The sequence below is a fragment of the Salvelinus sp. IW2-2015 genome, linkage group LG11 (assembly GCF_002910315.2).
Source record: "Salvelinus sp. IW2-2015 linkage group LG11, ASM291031v2, whole genome shotgun sequence".
Classification (NCBI taxonomy): domain Eukaryota; kingdom Metazoa; phylum Chordata; class Actinopteri; order Salmoniformes; family Salmonidae; genus Salvelinus; species Salvelinus sp. IW2-2015.
In genome coordinates this window covers 38,158,159-38,172,638 of record NC_036851.1, presented here as the reverse complement: position 1 = coordinate 38,172,638, position 14,480 = coordinate 38,158,159, and the positions used below count along the sequence as shown (strand labels likewise).

General features: G+C 46.1%; 1 pseudogene; it reads left to right on the top strand.

Annotated features, from left to right (window-relative positions):
- LOC111970713 (contactin-2-like) overlaps positions 1-14,480 on the top strand; it is an 81,543-nt pseudogene that overhangs the window by 34,861 nt on the left and 32,202 nt on the right.

Genomic DNA, 14,480 nt, shown 5'->3' with positions numbered 1-14,480 from the left:
CAGGTGATGGTCAGTGTCTCAGGGAGACTGTTTTAGTCCTGCTCTCTTCACTCAATATCCACATGCTGTAGGCTACATGCTTAGATACATACACACACGTATGTAAAGAAATACACTGAACAGAAATATAAACCCATAGCGTTGGTCCCATGTTTCATAAGCTGAACTAAAAGATTCAGGTACACAAAAAGTTTATTTCTATCAAATTTGGTGCACTAATGTGTTTACATCCCTGTTAGTGAGCATTTCTCCTTTCCCGAGATAATCCATCCACTTGACAGGTGTGGCATATCAAGAAGCTGATTAAACAGCATGATCCGTACACAGGTGCACCTTGTGCTGGGGACAATAAAAGTCCACTCTAAAATGTGCAGTTTTGTCACACAACACAATGCAACAGATGTCTCAAGTTTCAGGGAGTGTACAATTGGCATGCTGACTGCAAGAATGTCAACCGGAGCTGTTGCCAGAAAATGTAATGCTAATTTCTCTACCACCTCCAACGTCGTTTTAGTGAATTTGGCCTCACAACTGCAGACCACGTGTAACCACACGAGTCAAGGACCTCCATATCCGGCTTCTTCACCTGCGGGATCATCTGAGACCAGCCACTCAACAGCTGATGAAACTGTGGGTTTGCACAACCGAAGAATTTCTGCACAAACTGTCAGAAACCGTCTCATGAAAGCTCATCTGTGTGTTCGTCATCCTCACCAGGGTCTTGACCTGACTGCAGTTCGGCATCGTAATCTAAATCAGTGGGCAAATGCTCACCTTTGATGGCCATTGGCACGCTGGAGAAGTGTGCTCTTSACAGATGAATCCCGGTTTCAACTGTACCGGGCAGATGGCAGATAGCGTGTATGGCGTTGTGTGGGCGAGCGGTTTGCTGATGTCAACGTTGTGAGCAGAGTGCCTCATTGAAGAGGAGTGGGACAACATTCCACAGGCAACAAACTGCCTGATCAACTCTATGTGATGTGCAGTGCTGCATGAGGCAACTCTATGCGATGTGCAGTGCTGCATGAGGCAACTCTATGTGATGTGCAGTGCTGCATGAGGCAACTCTATGATGTGCAGTGTGCATGAGGCAACTCTATGGGATGTGCAGTGCTGCATGAGGCAACTCTATGTGATGTGCAGTGCTGCATGAGGCAACTCTATGTGAGTCTGCATGAGGCAATGTGATGTGCAGTGCTGCATGAGGCAACTCTATGTGATGTGCAGTGCTGCATGAGGCAACTCTATGTGATGTGCAGTGCTGCATGAGGCAACTCTATGTTGAAGTGCAGTGCTGCATCCCATAGATTTCATAGATTTCCTTATGAACTGCAACTCAGTAAAATCTTAGAAATTATTGCATGTTGTGTTTATATTTTTGTTCAGTGTAGTATGTCATAACTTTTTCATATGTTTTCTAGTAAATACCAGGCAATGAAGCATAGCATTTAGATTTGTACACGAACATTCTGGGACATTGGTGATACTGCCAAACCTTCTAAATCAGACTTAAATTGCAATATTCCAGACTCTATACACTCTGTCGCTGTATAGGAATGATTGTCAGCCCTTTAACCTTGTTCTCAGCAGAGCACTGTTCAAATACACACAGAGGAATGGTATCTCATCATTAGAGCTTAAAACACCTCTTGCTTCTAACCTAGACCAGCACACTGAGCTCCATATGAAGATGCACCTAAAGACAGTTTGCGTTAGGGTGAAATATGAACCCCGGATTGATTTACAATGTTTAGAGCAAGTTCTGTTGCTCCTGCTCAGCCACACACTTTCTCTCTCTCTCTCTCTCTTCTCTCTCTCTCTCTCTCTCCTCTCTCTCTCTCTCTCTCTTCTCTCTCTCTCTCTCTCTCTTCTCTCTCCTTCTCTCTTCTCTTCTCCTCTTCCTCCTCTCTCACACACCACACACACTTTCAGTCCATATCTACACAACACACAACACAAACACACCCACACACACACCAACACACACACACACACACACCACACCACACACACACCACACATACCACACACACACACACCACACCACACCACAGTGTAATATGCCATCCCTCCTACGATCCACTTGCTGCATGTATTGTTGATAAAGGGTTTTATTGACAAAGATATTTCTTAACACCACATTCAGAAAGGAGAGTGTGGTGAACAAGCAACGGCCCAGTCAAACAAGGTCATGGTTGGTCAATCCAAATCGTTATGAACCCGGCTCAAACAATACTCATCCCTGTCCAAATATTGCAATGGTTGTCTGCAGAGTTCTGAGCATCACAGAGGCACGCTTTAAACTCGTAACTCTGCCAAATCTAAACTGTAACTATATCTAATTCAACAGTAAACTACTCTAAAATTCCAAGTCTAACTCTAGGATATTGAGGTCTGTAGAATATTAGAGGTGTGATTATAATGCTGTTATTGATTTATACTAATGTTTGTTCAACAATAGGACTACAATAATCACATCTGAGCTCCTGTACTCTATTGCCGCATGGTCAAACGTCGCCTTAGAAACGGTGTGTGTGTGGGGGGAGGCTATCGTGTGGTGTGTGTGTTGTGTGGTGGTGTGTGTGTGTGTGTGTGTGTGTGTGTGTGTGTGTGTGTGTGTGTGTGTGTGTGTGTGTGTGTGTTGTGTGTGTGTGTGTGTGTGTGTTGGTTGTATTGTAATTGTGTGTTTGTATTTGCTCAGACTTGGTCACGACTGGAGAAGACAGAGAGAGAGAGAGAAAGATGGGGGGGAGAGCAGGGAAGGAAAGAGAGAGAGAGAAAAGATGGGGGGAGACCAGGGAAGGACAGAGAGAGAGAGGAAGAGAGTGGGGGAGAGCGGCCAGGGAAGGACAGTGAGTATTGTGAAAAGTATGTGTGTGTGTCTATGTGTGCATGCTGCCTGCCAGCAATTGTATGTGTGTAGAGTATCCTTGTAAGTCAGATGTAAAGCCCAATGATATGTGAATCAGTCTAACCATTTAAAGTGTGTATCAAGTGAGTTTGTGTCTGAATCCAATTACCCCCTGGAGGAGATAGATATGCGTGTGCAGAATACTGCTACTGTGGTCACAGTTCCATCTGTCTGAGGTGCTATCACAGCTGCGGAATTGAATCATGCACATTATATCATTAGGTGTTTAAATAGAGGCATTCAGATTTACCTGTGAAATGGTAGCTTAGCAGTCTTTGGTCTTCTGACTAATGTGTGGTAATGTCTCTTTTTACTTTAATCTTGTGTGTGTGTGTGTGTGTGTGTGTGTGTGTGTGTGTGTGTGTGTGTGTGTGTGTGTGTGTGTGTGTGTGTGTGTGGGTGTGGTGTGTGTGTGTGTTGTGTGTGTGGTGTGTTGTGTGTGTGTGTGGTGTGTGTGTGTGTGTGTTGTGTGGATGTGTGATGTTGAGACTCCGTTATATATTCCAGTCACGCTGCAGTGTCTTGTCATCTCACACTGCAATATCAGCCGTTCCATCTTAAGCCTCTCTATCTCTGAATCAACAGGGAGGATCAGGATGTGCGTGTTGTATGTGCATGTGCGTGTGTTGTGTGTGTGCGTGTGTGTGTGTGGTGTGTGTTGTGTGTGTGTGTGTTGTGTGTGTGTGTGTGTGTGTGTGTGTGTGTGATGAGTGAGTGAGTGAGTGAGTGTGATGAGTGAGTGAGTGAGTGAGTGAGTGAGTGAGTGAGTGAGAGTGAGTGAGAGTGAGTGAGTGAGTGAGTGAGTGAGTGAGTGAGTGGATGAGTGAGTGAATAGGAGGTGTGTGGTTGTGTGTGATTCAGAGAGGTGTATGATGTAAAGCATCCAGAGCTCACAATCTCCACAGTTCTCCAAGAGTGGATTTAGGGAGCAGATCAGTGTTTGTTTGATGTTCTCAGGGGGACTGGCAGGGAACCTAACTCTCTGCTTTCTATCAAACAAACACTGCTAAAGAGATGGTTATCGCCAAGAGACAGGAGATTTCAGAGCAGCCTGTGCGTGTGCGTGTACGTGTGTGTGTGTTGTGCTTGTGTCACGCACCTAAGGCCAGAGCAGACAGGATATTAGTTGTCACCCGAGGGATAGGGAGTATGTGGGGATCTTAGCTGATCAATAAATAAAGGTTTTGTCTTCTGGTGTCCTGTGGGAACTCACTTCCCTCCTCCTTTCTCATCCTCTCTTCTCACCTCTTCCCTTCCTCTCCTCTACCCTCCCCTGCCAGAGTGGTGTCCCAAACAGCCAACTGGGTGTGGTAGTGCATTTTGAGAGTGTCCTTTGTTTGTTCTGTGTGTGTGTGTGTGTGTGTGTTGGTGTGTTGTGTGTGTGTGTGTGTGTGTGGTGTGTGTGTTGTTGTGTGTGTGTGTGTGTGTGGCGTGCGTGCGTGCGTGGTGGTAGCGCGTGCGTGCGTGCGTGCGTGCACGTGTGGTCCTTGTGTGTGTCCCGTCGACAGATGTCTAGGCTGAGTTAAAAGCTCCGTGGCCTCAGGCAGTCTTTCCCTCCTTAACGGAGCGTGACGACTTCAGAGGGACGACGGGATGGAGGGATGGAGGGAGGAGAAGGTAGACAATGAGAGATAGTGGTAAAAGAAGGAAAGGGAGATGTTGTGGTGTCTGTCTGTGGGATGTGGTTTGGAAGCACTGTGAAGGACGAGGATCTGAATGTCAATTGGTAAAATTGTCCACCTCCCAAAAAAGTACCATCAACCAGCACTCCTACTCAGTCTGATGGAGAGGAGAGGAGCACATAGGACAAAACTGTGTAAATGAGGGGAGAGAAGAGTTGGAGTGAGCAGCAGAGATTTCTTCAGCAATCAGACCTACACTCCACTCCACACAAGTGGAGTCAGTGTTAACTCAACCCCTCAGCTACAGCACACACACAAACAAGCATGGACACCCTCACACACACACACACACACTGCGCGTACTACCAAGATGGACTACCGCATCCAGCCACCCTTTATTCTAGTATAGACCCAGTCATCCATATTGTGTGAAGTGTGTGTGTGTGTGTGTGTGTGTGTGTGTGTGTGTGTCCGTGGCATGTTGTTGAGGGCTGCTGAGAGTGCTGCTGTGTGTGTTCCCTCTCTTTGCTGCTCACTCTATGCTGTAGAATCACCATTCTTTAGAATCCCCACTCTGTAGAATCCCCACTCTGTAGAATCACCACTCTGTAGAATCCCCACTCTGTAGAATCACCACTCTGTAGAATCACCACTCTGTAGAATCCCCACTCAGTAGAATCACCACTCTGTAGAATCACCACTCTGTAGAATCACCACTCTGTAGAATCACCACTCTGTAGAATCACCATTCTGTAGGATCACCACTCTGTAGAATCCCCACTCAGTAGAATCACCACTCTGTAGAATCACCACTCTGTAGAATCACCACTCTGTAGAATCACCACTCTGTAGAATCACCATTCTGTAGAATCACCACTCTGTAGAATCACCACTCTGTAGAATCACCACTCTGTAGAATCACCACTCTGTAGAATCACCACTCTGGGCCCTCTCCTCTTCAAACCACTCATTAAAAACGCCTCATCAGTTCTCCTTGGTTAGATTGCTGGGACCGGCTTGTCCCCAGAAAGAACCCAGAATGATTCAGCTAAGAGCAGAAAACAGATAACAATGAAGTTGCCACTACCAGACACTGATCTAGGGTCAGTTGTGTTTTCCCCCTCTTATGATTAGGGTTAGGATATGGAGAGGGTATATAACAGGTTCTAGATCAGTGCCCAAGGGAGGAACCTCTCCCTTCTAGAGTGCTGGTTCCATTACTGTTATCTGTCAGAATTTGTCAGAGTTCTGAGTTCCAATTACAGGAGCAGAGAGAGGAGCAGAGAGAGAAAGAGAGAGAAAGAGAGAGAAAGAGAGAGGAGGAATAGAGTGGAAGAGGTGTGCACTGATGGGTGACTCACCCCGAGGATCCACAATGGGCCACAATGTTCCACAGCGCTGCACACAGAAATGGAAGGCTCTGCACTGACTGCACACACTGGACAGATTTCACTCTAATACGACAATTAGTCCCGCGCGATTGACAGAAAACTCTCATTCTGTGAGACAGACGTGTCTTGTTCATTTGTGGTTCGGTTGATTGCTAAATGCACAACACCTGGTTGTAGCTCCTCATTTAGTAATGAGATACCGTAAGGAAACCATCTGCTTCAACAAAATGTCTGCACTGATCTTTAAAGTGATGCACCTGCATCTGCAGGAGTCCTGTTCCATTGCAACAATCTTTTTTTTTTTTTTTACTAATTGTCTTGTCTTGTCTTCATCTAAATCAAATCAATCAAATTGTATTTGTCACATGCTTTGTGAACAACAGGTGTGGACTAACAGTGAGATGCTTACTTTACAGCCCTTCTCAACAATGCAGTGAGAAAGAAAATAGAGAAATAATAGAAAAGTAAAACAGATAATAATAAAAGTAATAGTAGATACACAATGAGTAACAATAACTTGGTTATATACCAGGGGTACCAGTACTGAGTCTGTGCAGGGGTGCAGGGGTATGAGGTCATTGAGGTAGATATAAAGTGACAGATAGTAAACAGTAGCAGCAGCGTCATGTGATGAGTCAAATAAATATGTGCAAAATGGGTGTTATGGCTTGGGGGTAGAAGCTGTTCAGGGTCCTGATGGTGCAGACTTGGTGCATCAGTACCACTTTCCGTGCGGTAGCAGAGAGAACAGTCTATGATGGGTGGCTGGAGTCTTTGACAATTTTTAGGACCTTCCTCTGACACCGCCAGCTATAGAGGTCCTGGATGTGATATACTTGGCTGTGCGCACTACCTTCTGTATCAACTTGCGGTTGGATGCCAAGCAATTGTCAAACCAAGTGGTGATACAGCCAGTCAAGATGCTCTCAATGGTGCAGCTGTTGTACTTTTTGAGGATCTGAGGGCCCATGACAAATATTTTCAACCTCCTGAGGGGGAAGAGGCATTGTAGTGCCCTTTTCACAACTGTGTTGGTGTGTTTGGACCATGATAAATCGTTAGTGATGTGGACACCAAGGAACTTGAAGCTCTCGACCCGCTCCACTACAGCCCCGTCAATGCGAATGGGGCGTGCTCGGCCACGCAGTCATTGGTGAACAGGGAGTACAGGAGGGGACTAAGCACGCACCTCTGAGGGGCCCCCGTGTTGAGGGTCAGCGTGACTGATGTGTTGTTGCCTACAGTACCCTCACCACCTGGGGGCATTCCATCAGGAAGTCCAGGATCCAGTTGCAGAGAGAGGTGTTCAGTCCCAGGGTCCTAGCTTAGTGATGAGTTTGGAAGGCACTATGGTGTTGAACACTGAGCTGTAGTCAATGAACAGCATTCTCACGTAGGTGTTCCTTTTGTCCAAGTGGGAAAGGGCAGTGTGGAGTGCAATGGATATTGCATCATCTTTGGATCTGTTGGGGAGAAATGCGAATTGGAGTGGGTCCAGGRGTCTGYGATGATGGTGTTMATGTGAGCCAWGACCAGCCTTTAAAAACCTTTCATGGCTACAGATGTGAATGTTACGGGCCGATAGTCATTTAGACAGGTTACCTTGGCGTTCCTGGACACAGGGACTATGGTGATCTGCATGAACCATGTAAGTAACACAGAGTGGGTCAGGGAGAGGTTGAAAATATCATTGAAGACACTGGCCAGCTAGTCAGGGCATGCTCTGAGTACACGTCTGGCAATCCATCTAGCCCTGTGGCCTTGTGAATGTTAAACTGTTTAAAGGTCTTATTCACATTGACTATGGAGAGTGTGATCACACAGTTGTTTGGAACAGCTGGTGCTCTCACTCATGGTTCAGTGTTGCTTTACTCGATGAGCATAGAATGCATTTAGTTCATCTGGTCGGCTTATGTCACTGTGCAGCTCACGGCTGGGTTTCCCTTTGTAATCCGTGCTAGTTTGCAAACACTGCCACATTCGACGAGCATCAGAGCCGGTGCAGTAGGATTCAATCTTAGTCCTGTATTGACGCGTTGCCTGTTTGTTCGTTTGTCAGAGGGCATAGCAGGATTTCTTATAAGCATCCGGGTTAGTGTCCCGCTCCTTGAAAGCGGCAGCACTAGCCTTTTAGCTCAGTGTGGATGTTGCCTGTGGCTTCTGGTTGGGATATGTACGTACGGTCACTGTGGGGATGTAGTCGTTTATTCACTTATTAATGAAGCCGGTGACTGATGTGGTAAACTCCTTAGTGCCATCAGATGAGTCCCGGAACATGTGCCAGTCTGTGCTAGCAAAACAGTCCTGTAGCTTTGCATCCGCTTCCGACCACTTCCGTATTGAGCGCGTAACTGGTACTTCCTGTTTAAATTTTTGCTTGTAAGCAGGAATCAGGAGGATAGAGTTATAGTCAGATTTGCCAAATGGAGGGAGAGAGCTTTGTATGCATCTCTGTGTGTGGAGTAGTATGGTCTACAGCCTATCGTGAGGAGTAGCTCACTCAGCTAACTCAGAACCTAAAGACTTCCTTAATATTAGAGATAGCACACCAGCTGTTGTTAACAAAGAGACAAACCCCCCCCCCCTTGAGTTTACACAACGTTGCCATTCTGTCCTGCCAATGCATAGAAAATCCAGCTAGATGTGTATTATCCATGTCCTTGTTCAGTCAAGTTTCTGTTGATAGGATCATCTTGAACGGAGCTCGTCCAGTTTGTTCTCCAGTGATTGTATATTCGTCACTAGAACAGAGGGTAGAGGGGGGTTATTTACTCGCGTCTGCAGTTTAATCAGGTTGCCCGCACGTCGGCCTCTATATCGCCGTCTCTTTCTTTTCCGAGTGTCGGGAATTAGGGCCTGGTCTGGGGTGAGCAGTATGTCCTGCACCGAAGACTCATTGAAGTAGAAATCTTAATCCAAATCGAGGTTAGTGAAGCTCTTTTCGGTCATAGGAAATGATGGCAGAAACATTGTGTAAAAAAAAAAGTTACTATCAACGCAAAAAAAACACTAAATAACAGAATTGGTCAGGAGCATGTAAAATGGCCGCTATACATTCCAGCGCCATTGCCAACTCAGTGTATCCAAGCCTTARTAAAGCGTAGACTGGACATAAAGAATGTCATACAGAATATTTCTATCTGCTTTGAGCTAACTGTTGAACCAGCCTCAGATGTTTGGCTGTGGTGCAATGGAGACGTGAGAGCAATGTGATATGCTGCTCCCCTCTCCTCTTCTCCTTCCACAGTCCATTAAGCTGTGAGCTGATTTGATGAGCTATATCTCTCTGTCTCTTCCCGGCTCGGTTTCTGTCTGTTTCTCTCCTGTCTCTGCTGTCTTCAGGATGGCAGGTAGCCGCAAGGTTAGAGCGTTGGGCATTTCCATTATACACTTGTGTTAACAGAACAAATATAAGCACCCTCAAAATATTATTATTTATTGCTATCTTTCGCTCTCTGTCTGCCCCCCTCTCATTCTCTCTCCTTCTCCCTCTGCCTCTCCCAATCCCCCCTCTCTCTCGTCATAACTCTCTTTCTCCCTCTTTCTTCCTTCCTCCCAATCTCCCCCCCTCTATTTCTGCTGTGTGTTTAATAACAGTAGTATCCAGTGAAATGTCAGAAGGTGACAGTTTGGGGAGAGAGGGAGTGCACAGAGGGAGAACACTGTGCGAGAACACAGACTGACAGAGTAGATTATGTTAGCCAGGGTCTGTCGGGGGGAATTCTGKCATGGAGTAACTTGTTCCTGGTCTGTAAGCGAGTCTACTAGGCTGTGAGCTGTCTGGATGACATTTCGACAGATGTGCTAGATCTAATTGTACCTTATGTGCCAGCTTCCGAGGAAAAAAGCCTGAACCTTCCTGTTCTATTGATGTTTCTAAAGTCCTTGGACCTTTATTGGATTTGAAGAGTATAATACACTTAATCAATTAATACCCTCTCATTGCTTTCTACGTTCGGATTGGACTATATTGTTTTGAGGTATTTTTTGCCATACAATGCTGAATTTAGATTAGGTGGAAATGTGTTTAGTGAGTCTGCGTGTTTGGCCAGCGGTTTCAACTGAGAGAGAGCAAGAGAGAAAGGGAAGGAGATAGAGAGAAAGGGAAGGAGATAGAGAGAAAGGGAAGGAGATAGAGAGAAAAAGGATGGAGATAGAGAGACAGGGAAGGAGATAGAGAGAAAGGGAAGTAGATAGAGAGAAAGGGAGAGATAGAGAGAAAGGGAAGGAGATAGAGAGACAGGGAAGGAGATAGAGAGACAGGGAAGGAGATAGAGAGAAAGGGAAGGAGATAGAGAGCGGGGACGGAGGGAATATAAGAAGGTAAGAGACGACATTGTTAAAGGTTTGTTCTGTTTGTTCTGTTTCTCTCTCTCTCCTCTACCTTGGGCTAGTATTTATTCTGTAATGTAACATGAAGCAGAGTGCACACTGCATGGGGAGACAGTCTCTTGGGTGTGTGAGAGGCAGCAGGAGAAATAGCTACTAAAGAGATAAGCCCACTGGAGCATACTAACCAGGGTTGAGTCTCAAATGGCACCCTATTCCCTATATAATGCACTACCTTTGACCAAGGCCCATAAGTCCCCAAAAATGATGTAGTAAGGAATAAGGTGCCATTTGGGACACAGCCCAGCTCTAGTGTTGTTCCACAATGCTTCAGTCCAGAGACATTGTACTGTTAGGATGTTCAGAAGAATAGATAAGTTCTGCTTGTAGGCCAAGTGTAAGAGTGCTAGCCGTGTAGTTTAACCAGGAGTAAATCTGTCTTTCTTTTTGTTCTCCACAGGCACTGATAAGCCACTTCTAATTTCCTCCTGGTGTGGTGCAGATCTGGTTCTGATCCTGTTCGGTCCAGTTCTGATCAGAGTGTGAGAATGGGGCTTTTGCTGTTTCTGTTGAGCCTCAGCTCCTTAGCTCTGAGCTACGCTGTCGGTAAGGTTTCTCACTTTTTCCTTGTATCTTCTGTCACCTGTCCTCTCCACTCCTCTCCTCTCCACTCCTCTCCTCTCCTAGTCTCTCATGTCTGCTCCTGTCCTCTCCTCTCCACACCTGTCCTCTCCTCTTCTCTCATGTCCTCTCCTCTTCTCTCATGTCCTCTCCTCTTCTCTCATGTCTTGTCCTCTTCTCTCATGTCCTCTCCTCTTCTCTCATGTCCTCTCCTCTTCTCTCATGTCCTCTCCTCTCCTCTCATGTCTGTTCCCTGTCCTCGTCCTATCATCTTCTTCTCCTCTTCTCTCATATTGCTCCTCCCTTTCCATGTTCCTCTCCTCTCCTCTCCTCTCCTTCTCCTCTCCTCTCCTCTCTTCCTCTCCTCTCCTCTCCTCTCCTCTCCTCTCCTCTCCTCTCTCTCCTCTCTCTCCTCTCTCCTCTCTCTCTCTCTCTCCTCTCTCTCTCTCTCTCTCTCTCTCTCTCTCTCTCTCTCTCTCTCTCTCTCTCTCTCTTCTCTCTCTCTCTCTCTCTCTCCTCTCTGTCTCTCCTGTCCTCTCCTCACATGTCTGCTCCTGTCCTCTCCTCTCCTCTTCTCTCATGTCTTGCTCATGTACCTAATTTCCCCTCCTCTCCCCTCTTCTCCACTCAGTACTTCCCTCTAATATCTGCACCTGTCCTCTCATCTCCTCTACCCCTCTTCCTCCTCTCCTCTCATGTCTTGTTCCTGTCCTCTCATCTCCTCTCCTTCATTTCATGTCTGCTCCTCTCCTCTCCTTCCTCTTCCTCTCCTCTCTTCTCTCCTCTCCTCTCCTTCCTCCTCCTCTCCTCTCTCTCTCCTCTCCTCTCCTCTCCTCTCCTCTCTCTCCCGTCCTGTCCTGTCCTGTCCTCTCCTCCCAGTATTCCCGACTATTCTCTTTCTCCTGTGTCCCAATGTCAGAACCTTTCTCCTCACATCCCTTCACTGTCAGTTCTCCTCTCACGCCCACTCATCAGTCAGAACCTTTCCTCCTCACATCCCCTTCACTGTCAGTTTCTCCTCTCACGCCACTCCATCAGTCAGAACCTTTCTTCCTCATCATCCCCTTCACTGTCAGTTCTCTCTCACGGCCCATCCATCAGTCAGAACCTTTCTCCTCACATCTCCTTCACTGTCAGTCCTCCTCTCACACGCCCACTCCATCAGTCAGAACCTTCCTCCTCACATCCCCTTCACTGTCAGTTCTCCTCTCACACGCCCACTCATCAGTCAGAACCTTTCCTCCTCACATCCCCTTCACTGTCAGTTCTCCTCTCACGCCCACTCCATCAGTCCAGAACGTTCAATACTACCAATGAATGTGTCTCCTGTCAGTCCCTGCCTGTGAATTGAATAAAAGGACATTTTCCGTAGGAGTGGAATTCAATGCCTGAATTGATAGTAAATTAAGATGACTTCAGCTCCAGGCTCGTTCCCCATCAAAATGAGCACATCCAGTATGTCAGTCTTCGTTATTAAATCACCCCTCTCTCCCTCCCTTTCCTTCACCTTTCCCTCTCCTTTCCTTCACTCTCTCTTCCCTCCTTTCCTTCACTCTCCCTCTCCCTTCATTCACGCTCTCCCCTCCTTTCTCTTTCACCTCTCCTCTCCTTTTCTTCACCTCTCCCCTCCCTTCCTTCACCTCTCCCTCCTTCTTCCACTCTCTCCCTCCCTTCCCTTCACCTCTCCCCTCCCTTTCCTTCACCTCTCCCTCCCCTTTCTTCACTCTCCCCCTCCTTCCTTCACCTCTCCCCTCCCTTTCCTTTTCACCTTCTCCGCCCTTTCCTTCACCTCTCCTCCTCCTTCCTTCACTTCCGCCCTCCGCTTAATTTCACCTCTTCCCTCTCCTTCATATTCCCTCTCCCCTCCCCTTCATTCACCTCTCCCCTGCCCATGCAACCTATTTCTGTTATGGTGCTTCCCTAGCCAGCCACTGCCTCTTACACCAAACACACACTCAACATGTCCATGCGTGCTATCAGACTGATGGTTGAGTGTGAGAATGTGTGTCTGGAGAACCAAAAGTAGGGGTTCTGCAGATCTTGGGGGCTTCAGGCCAGATTAAAATTTTAAGCTGTTTCTTTTTACCAACAGGCGGAAGGGATTCGATTTTCTTGAGATGTCTTTTTCTTATTTTTTTCTTTTGACGACAGAGTTGAAATAATTCAGTGATCTCATGAATGATAAATGAAGATGTGTTGTAGCGTTCCTTTGTTGAAATTAAAAAAGCTTTTCCACTGTAGCCAAGCGTGCAGTCACGCATAGTCGATCCCTGTGGACAGCACACAGTCCATGAAATTGTAATTACTAGCTCCGTCAATGCTCCGTTGGTCTGTTGATGAAGTGAATCACACACACACGCACGCTCATACACACACACATGCATGCATACACACACACATACACACACACATACTGTATACACACCAGCGGTGTGGAGTCTGACTCGAGTCACAAATTTGATTTCTTGAGACTCGACTTGATAGAAAATCAAATAACTTGAGACTTGACTTGGACTTGGATCCTCAAGACTTGGGACTCGACTTTGACTTAAGACTGATGACTTMAAATGATCTGGCAAGGTTTTGTTAAGTTTTGTCACTCATTTTGTGGCACAGATTCCCCGTGGATTACTGTCCACGCAGCCAGAGACAGTATAGAGACAGTATGGCAGTTGGAAAAAACTAATTGGCTTGTGAAACACACACTCAACCCTCTGATTAGACCAGCACACTGTAAATCAACACAGGTCAGGAGAGATAACATAGCGAGAAGGTTTTGGAGGGTTATGAGAGTGAAACTGAATGGGAAAAATAAAAACAAATTCATGCATATTTTAATAGGCTACATATAGCCTACCATTTGTATTTTATATGCATATKTTAGCTTATTCATACTGTTCACTAACATAGGCCTAAACCATTGCACCAAATTATTTCAAAAACATCTAATCTGTGCTTCAGAAGCAAAAAGGTGCACGCCTTGAAATTGATAATTTACTTATGATGCTTGCATTTGGAATTTGTTGAAAAAATGTATTATTATATAATCAAAATGTGTTGTATACAAAATAAAGAAAAGGGCTGTCTGGTAGCCTCAATAAATAGACAAAGATATGTAATTGAAGTCATTGTCTGCATAGATTTTTTTTTTCTTGACATGAGATGACTTGAAAAAACTTAACTTGCTCTTAGAATGCACGACTTGGATTTAACTCGACTCGACCCATTCTACTTGGGACTCGACTTGAGATTCGAACCTTGTGACTTGAGACTTGCTTGTGACTCGAATAATAGTGACTTGGTCCCTCCTCTGACACACACTTCGAACTTCCCGAGAGAAAGAAGATCATCGAAACCTTCCTGTGAACTTCGGACTTGCTACTTGTTGTCTGACACTCGAATAATCCAGTGAACTCTGTCGACAGGTCCCCTCCTCTGACACACACACACACACCACACACCACCACACACCACCATCCACCACACACACACCACACACACACACACACCACACACACCACCACACACACACACAACCACACCACCACAACACCACACACACACACACAACCACCACAACAATATTACACCATCAAAAATACACAC